Source organism: Callithrix jacchus, chromosome 15 (assembly GCF_049354715.1).
Source record: "Callithrix jacchus isolate 240 chromosome 15, calJac240_pri, whole genome shotgun sequence".
Lineage (NCBI taxonomy): Eukaryota > Metazoa > Chordata > Mammalia > Primates > Cebidae > Callithrix > Callithrix jacchus.
In genome coordinates this window covers 104,308,457-104,319,579 of record NC_133516.1, presented here as the reverse complement: position 1 = coordinate 104,319,579, position 11,123 = coordinate 104,308,457, and positions in this window count along the sequence as shown.

Genomic DNA, 11,123 nt, shown 5'->3' with positions numbered 1-11,123 from the left:
ATGATATAACAATTCCTTTGACAAGCAGCATTTTGAGAGTATTACACATGGTGAAATGAACGTATCTTGAGTATACAGCTTGATGAATTTTTACACATATATGCACTCATCCAATCACTTCCAAAACCAAAGTGTTGATAATTTTTATTACTCAAAGTGTCCTTTGTTCCCTCTGTGCTAATATCTTCTCCTCCAGAGATAAACACTACTTAGACTCTGATAGCATTAATTCATTCTGACAGTTTTTGAACTTCACATACATGAAATTCTTTGCATAGTTTGTTAATGCTGTATAGCAAATTTTAATAACTATATCACAATTTATCCATTTTTCTGTAGATTTAGATTGTCCCAGCTTGGGGCTAACATCAAGCTTCTAAGAATATTCTTTTTTGTACATAATTTTTGTTCTGTGTGTACATTCATTTTCTTGGCTATATACCTAGGAATTAAATCATTGGGTTATAAGATAAGTGTGTGATAAGATATGTGTGTCTTTAATAAGTACTTGCAGTCATGGGTTGAATAGTGCATCCCTCACCAACATTTATTTGTTGAAATTCTAATCCCCAGTACCTCAGAAGATGACCTTATTTGGAAATAGGGTCGATGCAGATATAATTAGTTAAGATGTGACCATCCTGAAATAGATGGTCCCTAATCCAATATAACTGCTGTCTTTGGTTTATTCTTTTTCTCTTCTTTTGCACTTCTTAGCTTCTTACGGTGTCCTTATAACAAGAGGAAAACTGGGTGCATACATAGGAACACCATGTAAAGACAAAGGCAGAGATCAGAGTGGAGCTTCTACAAGCCAAAGAAAACCAAATCTTGCCAGGAAACCCCTGTAAACTAGGACAGAAGCAGAGATTCTTCCCTCCTGTTTTATGAGAGTAAGATTCTTTTGATGACAGGACCCAACATAAAGACTATCTTGGATAGATGAAAGGCAAACCTCTTTGTTACTTATAGCTCCAAACAAAAGACTTCTATGTAGGGCTGCACAGTGACTGCACACACGGACTGGGTCACAACACACAGGAGCTGCAGAGAACACCTTATATATGGCAATCGGAACAGGATTCGGTTTCCTGAAAACCCTGTGCGTAAGCTAATTTGAATGACTTCACAAGCTCTGGGACATAGCTGTCTATCATATTCAAATGGGGAGCTGGTAACCATTAGGGGCTCAAAACTGGGACTAGAAGGCATTTTTTTGACATGAAAATGATGTTAAAATTGATCTCTTGATCTCCACATTAATGTTAAGCTTGATTACTTCATGTATTTGAGTGGCCTAAATTGTAGAGAAGACTTTTAGTGAGTAGTGCATACACTGGCTTAAATAGCATAAAAAATTTTTATTATTTTTTCCTTAAAAAGGAAGAAAACAAGTAGGAGTATAAGGAGTCCTTGTAGACTGGTTCATAACCAAGTTTCACATTGTATGGCCTTAGCCAAGAAAACAGATCTGGGATTTCCAGGATCTCCAACAATATACTGATTGAGTTGAAGTATGTTAAAACATGAGCTCTATTTTTGTGTGTGTGATAGTAATCTCATGGTATATTCCAGGGTTCAAGGTGGCAGGTCCAACAATTACATTTTTGGAGAGTATGAAGTTAGTTAAGTAAGACATATGTAAAGATTAGTGATGTTTGTGACCTAGGGGAAGAGGTAGCAGCTGTGGTCACGGATGCAGGGCGGGACGCTGTGGTGGCAAACTGGAGTGGAAAGTGTCAGAGGAGGTAGCAGGCAATGGGAGGTCCTCTCTCCAGGGGCTTGAGGAGTGAACCCATATGCGGCAGTTACTTCCTGGAAAAACAAATAATCTCATTAATAATTAGAATGGCACAAAGGGTAGTACACTCTACCAGATTTTTCTTTAGGTGTGGAAGTATAAAGAGGTACATTTTAGCAGAGAATAAGAGTATGAACTAAGCAAATGCTAAATTCAGGGAATGAAACAGAATTTCTCATATCAAAGGAAGTAAAATGATAAACGTTCTGTGTCCAGTTTTTCATCTCCTTAGGAAAGCCAGCATATGTATGTTGCTGGGTTGGTGAAAATGATAAACGTTCTGTGTCCAGTTTTTCAGCTCCTTAGGAAAGCCAGCATATGTATGTTTCTGGGGTGGTGATCTCAGTATCCTGGGTGAAGTTGTTTCTGGGAAAAGGGGCAGCAAAGTCATCTTCAAGGTCAAAGTCAGGCTGAAGCAATATCATCTATAATGTGAGGCTGAAACTGGAGCTGCGATATGGGACATCCTTTTCAAATGATCACAAACTTGAGTTGATTTGGGTCTTATTTTTGTGGCTCTATGGTACTATAATGAGGCTGAGCCACAGTGGAGTAAGAAGGCAATGTGAGGCCTGGGGACTTGACATGCAAATATCATTTAAGTCAAGGAGCTTTGTGAGATCAGTATCCATGCATGATACTGCTGTAATGTATCAAAGCACCAGAATGGAATGGCATAATTAAAGCCTCAATTAAGTGTGGTTGAATCTAAAATTACCAACAGCCCAAGCTTTTGAGTTACGAAATAGGTTTTGCTGCAAATAGATTTTCAATCAGGGATTTCTCCTCCAAGAGAGTCAACTAGACACGGCCAGGAGGAATATCTTCCACTGAGAGACCCGGACATTGGAAAGGCTGGCACACTGCTAGCCTCTGAAGATGTTGAGAGCAGATGGAGGGAAGAAGCAGATGCTGGGCTGAAGGGGGAGGAAGGTGTGAATACTGCACAGAACTATGGAACACTAGAACTCATTTCTGGCCACCAACAACTCCTGCAAAGGGATGGGTTAGAGAAGCAAGGAGCAACCTGGTTTCTGAAATCCCAGCAGGAGAAGACCCCTGGACCACCACAGATACTTGACAGAAAGACCTGCTTAGAGAAGTGATAGAAGCAGAGCTCCTTCTGGCATGAAACCCAGAGAGTTTGGTCTGGAGCATCTGTAGTGAACCACGCAGCCAGCGTTACCCCTACTCCTAGGCTCAACTTGCTCCCAGAGGAGACTTTAGCCCTAGGGGAACTGTTGTACCTTAACTCTGCAGGGTAATATTGCCCATGGGATGGGGCTGGTTTGACCTGGGCACCTCTTGTTCTGCTGGCCTCTCCCAGGGCTCCAACCTGGTGGCACCTGCTTACAGTGCAGCCCCCAGGTATCTTGGGGGCTCAGATCATAGCTCCTGTACTGGTGGACCATGCCTGACTGGCAGAGTGTTTGGCAGAACACTCCCTGCAGTCACACCCCAGCTCACCTGCACTCTCCCCCCACCCCCATAGGCTCACCTGTGTCTTTGTGCCTGCACACACTCGCCCACAGCCACCCCTCCACACCACCACATTACTTTTGGTGCACGTGTGTACCAGGGACCTTCCCTTCTCTTACCCACTAGCATGTCTGTGCACATGCACCTGCTGTGCCACTGCTGCCTATGTGAGTGCACCCCCACATTTACCCCTTGCAGAACAGCCATTGCCATCGGAGCATTGGCAGGCATGAGGCACAGGAGCCCTGCCCCCACCCGTGACTACCCTGGGCTGATATTGTCACCAGAGAGAAACTATAGAGGAAGAATAGCAGAACCACCCCTGTCCTGAGCAGCCAAGGCTGCCAGTGTGAATACTCACAGAGGGCACATACAATCCTGCCTGCATTTGCCAGTAACCTGCCCCCATGCTAACACCACAAATAGCACAAACGAGTGCACAGACACTGGAAGGGGCCCTGAACCCCTGAGGGATGATGCCACCATACTGCTGAGAACAACTGCATGGAGGATGGTAACCTGGCACCAACTAGTACCCTGCCAAAGCCCATGAGTGTGCACCCTGACATGCTGCCACTGCCCATGCTGCTGATACATGTGAACCAGGATGTATCCTGCTGCCACTGCCCTATGAAGTGCTTTGGCTGGCACCACCCATTAGAGTGTTGTGGCCAGTGCTCTGAAGCACCACGGCACCTCCAATGCAGCAGTTTCCTTCCTAACCTCAAGAAGCCAAAGAACAAAATAAGGGCCCAATACCAGAACCCTGGAGTTAGAGCATGCAGTCCAGGGCTCCTGAGCTGAGCCTTGACCCTCTAAAACATTCCAGAAATGAAGCCAGTTGGTTGAACTCACCTTATACCACAATCAAACACCCAATGTCATCAAATAGGATAAAAGAAAAAGAAAGCCCAGCCAAAGGACAGCAGCTTCAAAGATAGAAGGAACATCACTCCACAAAGAGGAGAAAAAACAGCACAAGAACTCTGATAACTACAAAAGCCAGAGCATCTTCTTTCCTCCAAATGATCATACTAGATTTTTAAGAAAGCTCTTAACTTGGTTGAGATGGCTCAAATGAGAGAGAATTCAGAATATGGATAAAAACAAAGATATCGAGATTCAGGAGCATGCTGAAACCCAATTTGAGGAAACTAAGAATCACAATAAAATGATACAGGAGCTGACAGAGAAAATAGCCCGAATAGAAAAGAATGTAACCAACCTAATAGATCTGAAACCACACTGAAATAATTTCATAATGCGTTCACAAGTATGAACAGCAGAATAGAAAAAGCTAAGGAAACAGCCTCAGAGCTTGAAGACTGAATTTTTAAAATAAGACAGTCAGACAAGAATAAAAATAGAGAATGAAAAGAGATAAACAAAACCTCCAAGAAACATGGGATTATGTAGAGAGGCCAAATCTACAGCTCATTGGCATCCCTGAAAGAGATGGGGGAAATAGAAGCAACTTGGAAAACATTTTTCAAGATATCATCTATAAAAACTTACCCAATCTAGCTAGAGAGGCCAACATTCAAATTCAGGAGTGCAGAGAACACCCACAAAACACTTCACAAGAAGATCATCCTCAAGACACATCGTCATCAGATTCTCCAAGATCAAAATGAGAGAAAAAAATGTTGAAGGCAGCTAGAGAGAAAGGACTGGTCACCTACAAAGGGAAGCCCATCTGAATAACAGCAGACCTCTCAGCAGAAAATACTGGGGGCCTATATTCAACATTCTTGGAAATTCCAACCAATAATTTCATATCCAGCCAGACTAACCTTCATAAGCAAAAGAGAAATAAGATCCTTTTTAGACAAGCAAATACTGAGAGAATCTGGTACCATAAGACCTGGTTTACAAGAGTCCCTCAAAGAAGCACTAAATGTGGAAAGAAAAAACTGGTAGCCACTATGAAAACACACTTAAGTGACAGTATAAAGCAACCACACAAACAAACCAGCATATTAACAACCTAATAACATAATAGCATCAGAGCCACACGTATCTATACTAACCTTGAATGTAAATGGATTAAACATCCTAATTAAAGGTATGGAGTGGCAACCTGGATAAAGAAGTAAGACCCAATGGTGTCTGTCTTCAAGAGATCATCTCACATGCAATGACATCCACAGGCTCAAAATAAAAGAATGGGAAAAAAATCTACCAAGCAAAAAGAGAACAGAAAAAAGAAAGAAAGGTAGTGATCTTAATTTTAGACAAAACAGACTTTAAACCACCGAAGATTTAAAAAGGCAAAGAAGGGCATTAAATAATGGTAAAGTGTTCAATTCAACAAGAAGACCTAACTAGCCTAACTATATCAAATACACATGCATTCAACACAGGAGAACCCAGATTCATAAAGCAGATTCTTAAAGACCTTCAAAGAGACTGAGATTCCCAAACAATAATAGTGGGAGACTTCAATACCCACTGACAGTAATAGATCCTCAAGGCAGAAAATTAACAAAGATAGTCAGGGCCTGAACTCAATATTGAACCAAATGGTCCTGATGGACATCTATAGAACCCTTCCCCCCAAAACAACAGAATATATATTCTGTCCATCACCAATTGGCACATACTCTAAAAACAACCACACAATTGGACATGAAACATTCCTCAGCAAATGCAAAAGAACCAAAATCATACCAACCACTGTCAGACCACAGCACAATAAAATAGTAATATCCAAGACTAAGAAAATCAATCACCACCATACAATTACATGGAAATTAAACAACTTGCACCTGAATGACAAGATAAATAATAAAATTACAGCAGAAATCAAGATATTCTTTGAAACTTAACAAGAACAAAAATACAACATACTAGAATCTCTCAGACACAGCTAAGGCAGTGTTTAGAGGGAAATTTATAGCACAAAATGCACATATCACAAAGTTAGAAAGATCTCAAATTAAAAACCATACATTACAACTAAAAGAAGTAGAGAAGCAAGAGCAAACCAACCCCAAAGCCAGCATAAGACAAGAAATAACCAAAATCAGAACTGAACTCAAGACAGCCTTGGGGACACAAAAAACCATTCAAAAGATCAATGAATTAAAGAACTGGTTTTTTGAAAAAAAAAAAACAAAAAACAAAAAACAAACTAATAAGATAGATAGTCCTAGGCTAGCTAGAACTACCTTTGAGTGGTATTTTGGAATTCTCATTGCAGAGATCTTTCACCTCCCTGGGTAGTTGCATTCCTAGGTATTTTATTCCTCTGTGGCAATTGTAAATGGGATCATATTCCTGATTTGATCAGGAATATGAAGATACCAATTCCCTAACAAAGAAGAAATGAGAGAAGATCCAAACAATTACAATCAAAAAGGATAAAGGAAATATTCCACCTACCCGATGAAAATAACCGTCAGAGACTACTATGAACACCTCTGCACACAAACAAGAAAATTTAGAAGAAATGGATAAATTCCTGGACACATACACCCACTCAAGACTGCACCAGGAAGAAAAGGAATTCCCAAACAGACGAGTGACAAGTTTTGAAATTAAATCAGTCATAAATAGCCTACAAAACAGGAAAGACCCTGGATCAGATGAATTCATAGCCAAATTCTACCCCATGTACAAAAAAGAGCTGGTACCTACTGAAACTATTCTAAAACATTGAGAAGGAGCGACTCTTCTTCAGTTCATTCCATGAGGCCAGCATCATCCTGATACCAAAACCTGGCAGACAAAATGGAAAAAAACAAAAAAAGAAAACTTCAGGCCAATATCCTTGATGAATATGAATGCAAAATATCTTACAAAATACTAGCATAACAAATACAAGAGCACAATAAAAAGCTAATCCACCATGATCAAGTAGGCTTTCTCCCTGGAATGCAAAGTGGGTTTAACATACATGAAACAATAAACATGATACATTACATGAACGGAACTAATTCCAAAAGCCACATCATCATCTCAATAGATACAGAAAAGGTTTCTGATAAAATTCAACATTGCTTTATGTTAAAAACCCTGAAGAAATTAGGTATTGAAGGAACATACTCAAAATAATAAGAGCCATCTATGACAAACCCACAGCCAACATCATACTGAATGGGCAAAAGCTGGAAGCATTCCCCTTGAAAACCAGCACAAAATTAGGATGCCCTGTCTTCCCACTCCTATTCAACATAATGCTGGAAGTCCTGGCCAAAGCAGTCAGTCAAGAGAAAGAAATAAAGGGCATCCAAAAAAGAACAGAGGAAGTTAATCTAGCCCTACATTATTCTATATTTACAAAACCCCATAGTCTCAGTCCAAAAGACCCTTAAGCTGATAAACAACTTCAGAAAAATTTCAGGATACAAAAATGACTAGTATTCCTATACAGCAACAACAGCCAATCCAAGAGCCAAATCAGGAATATGATCCCATTCACAATTGTCTCAGAAGAATAAAATACCTAGGAATGAAGCTACCCAGGGAGGTGAAAGATCTCTGCAATGAGAATTCTGAAATACCACTCAAAAAAACTGGAGATGACAAAACAAATGGAAAAACATTCCATTATCATGGATAAGAATCAGTATCATTATAATGGCTCTACTGTCCAAAGCAATTTATAGATTCAATGATCTTTCTATCAAACTACCAAAGAGATTCTTCGCTGAACTAGAAAAAAACTATTTTGAAATTCATATGGAACAAACAAAGAATGGAAATACCCAAGACAATCCTAAGAAAGAAGAATAATACAGTAGACATCATGCTATCTGACTTCTAACTATACTACAAGGCTACAGTAATGAAAGCAGCATGGTACTGGTATAAAAACAAACACATAGACCAATGGAACAGAATAGAGAACCCAGAAATAAGACCACTCATCTACAGCCATCTGATCTTTGATGAAGCTGCTCAAAAAAAAGCTATGGGGAAAGGACTCTACTCAATAAATGGACTTTACTCGATAAATGGTGCCGAGATAATGGGCTAGCCATGAGCAAAAGATTAAAAGTGGATCTCTTCCTTACACTATATACAAAAATCAACTCAAGATGTAATAAAGACTTAAATATAAAAACCAAAACTATAAAAAACCTTGGAATACAACCTAGGTAATACCATTCTTGACACAGGAACCAGCAAAGATTTCATGACAAACACACCAACAGCAACTGCAACAAAAGCAAAAATTGACAATGGAATCTAATTAAACTTAAAAACTTTGAATGGAGGAAAATATTTTCAAACTATGCATTCGACGAAGGTCTAATATTCAGCATCTATAATGAGCTTAAATCAACAAGCAAAAAACAACCCCATTAAAAACTGGGCAGAGGACATGAACAGACAGAAGACATAAATTCGGGAAACAAGCATTGGAAAAAAAGCTCAATACGACTGATCATTAGAGAAATGCAAATCAAAACCACAGTGAGATACTATCTCACACCAGTCAGAATGGCTTGAGTTTTGCTCTTGTTAACCAGGCTGGAGTGCAATGGCGCAATCTCGGCTCACCGCAACCTCCGCCTCCTGGGTTCAGGAAATTCTCCTGCCTCAGCCTCCTGAGTAGCTGGGATTACAGGCACACGCCACCATGCCCAGCTAATTTTTTTTTGTATTTTTAGTAGAGATGGGGTTTCACCATGTTGACCAGGATGGTCTCGATCTCTTGACCTCGTGATCCACCCACCTCGGCCTCCCAAAGTGCTGGGATTACAGGCGTGAGCCACTGCACACAGCCTCAGAATGGCTATTAAAAAGTCAAAAAGTAACAGATTCTGATGAGGTTGCAGAGAAAAGGGAATGTTTATACACTGTTGGTGGAACTATAAATTAGTTCAATCATTATGGAAAGCAGTGTGGAGATTCACTACAAAGCTGAAAACATCCTTAGCATTCAACCCAGCAATCCCCTTACTGGGTATATACCCAAAGGAATATAAAGTAAATATAACATGTTCATCATAAAAACACATGCACACATATTTTCATTGTAGCTCTATTTACTATAGCAAAGACATGGAATCAGCCTAAATGTCCATCAATGATAGACTGGATAAAGAAAATGTGGTACATATACACCATGGAATACTATGCAGCCATACAAAAGAATGAAATTATGTCCTTTACAGGAACATGAATGGAGCTAGCAGCCATTATCCTCAGCAAACTAACACAGAAATGGAAAATCAAATACTGCATGTTCTCGCCTATAAGTGGGAGCTAAATGATGAGAGCACATGGACACAAAGAAAGGAACAACAGACACTGAGACCTACCTGAGGGCAAAGGGTGGGAGGAAGAAGAGCAGAAAAAAATAACTAATATTAAGCTTAGTATCTAGATAATGAAATAATATGTACAACACACCCCTATAGCACGAGTTTTCATGTATAATAAACCTGCACACATACTCCTTAACCTAAAATAAAAGTTAAAAAGAAAGATTTTTTATTATATGGTCTGATTTGTGTGCATGTTTTTAATAGAGGACAGGTTGTTTGCTAATTGAAGTATCCATGCTCCAGACTGTAGCCACACCCTTCCATTTAGCCAGTTTCTATGGGCCCTTTGCCTCCATTTTCAGTTTAGTTGGTGATGGGCAAGCCAGTGAGGTTTTGGGGCTTCAGGGTTTGCATTAGCCAAACTCAGTGGCATTTAGGCCCCAGTATTTGTCATATTTGGTTAAAACAATAGCTTACTTGAAGAGGGTTTGGGTCTTTGGATCACCAAAAGCACTGAAACTGGTATTCACAAGACCAACGGTCAACAGAATGATGTGCAGCTACCCTTGAAAGTCTTTTGTTGTCTGATTTTAATTTTTTTTCAGTGTGTTTTATCACCAAGGAAGGATTGTCTGGTTTTGTAATTATAGGATATGGTTAACTTTATTACTATCTCCAAATGTGATTTTTATTTACTAACTAGAGTTTTCTATCTCCCTTTTTGGCAACACACACTGTCTATGAGAATGACCTCGGAAACCAGGATCAGTTCCCTGAAGGGAATCAGACAAAGAGCTCAAATTAGTTACTTCTTATGACCCAAATATTCAGGAAGGTTTTTCTGGGTGGTGGAACATCAGACATAAATGGGTCCTCTATCTGATGGGTAGGTACCTGGCCCTTGGGGCAATCTATGATTAATAGGCTCCAGGAGAGTTGTCTTCCATCTGGCTTCCAGCCCTATGTGGACAGGATAAAAAATCCCTAAAGACAGAGGCAGGGGAGACATTATTAAATGGTCTCAGATATAATGAGTCATCACATACTAGGATATGAAACACAGCCTCATTAAATATAGGACAGGGTGATTTAAAACCTTTCTAAAATTGATATGAGGTATAAATTGGCTAAAGAGACTTGAATTAAGAAAGATTGAAGTCCGAGTCAAGATAGACCCATTTAGGGGTTTTCTTGCTAGAGAGGCCCTTTTACAAAGTTGTTAAAGGAAACCATTCTGTCTCTCAATTAAACAGACTGTCTGGGGAGATAACGGCCGTGGATTTAATAGCCCCAGGTAAAGGAAGTGGTTGAGGTGTGCCCTCATTCAGGTGCTCAAAAAGGGGAACTTCCTGGCCTATAGCCACCAGGACCTCTAAACTGAGCCAAGACAGCTTTAAAAACAGCACTAAGAACTGTATTAACAGTCGTCAGAATGAACCGGCCCTGCTGACTGACACCTTGGTCTCAGCTTTCTAGCATTTCTGTTGCTTAAGCCGTTTATTTGGTTGTACTTTACGACAGTAATCCTAGCAAACGAACACACTTCCAAACTAGCAGTGCCATTTTTCATGCCCGTCAGTTGCAGAGGGCAGGTTTTACCACATCCTTACCACATCTCCCACCCC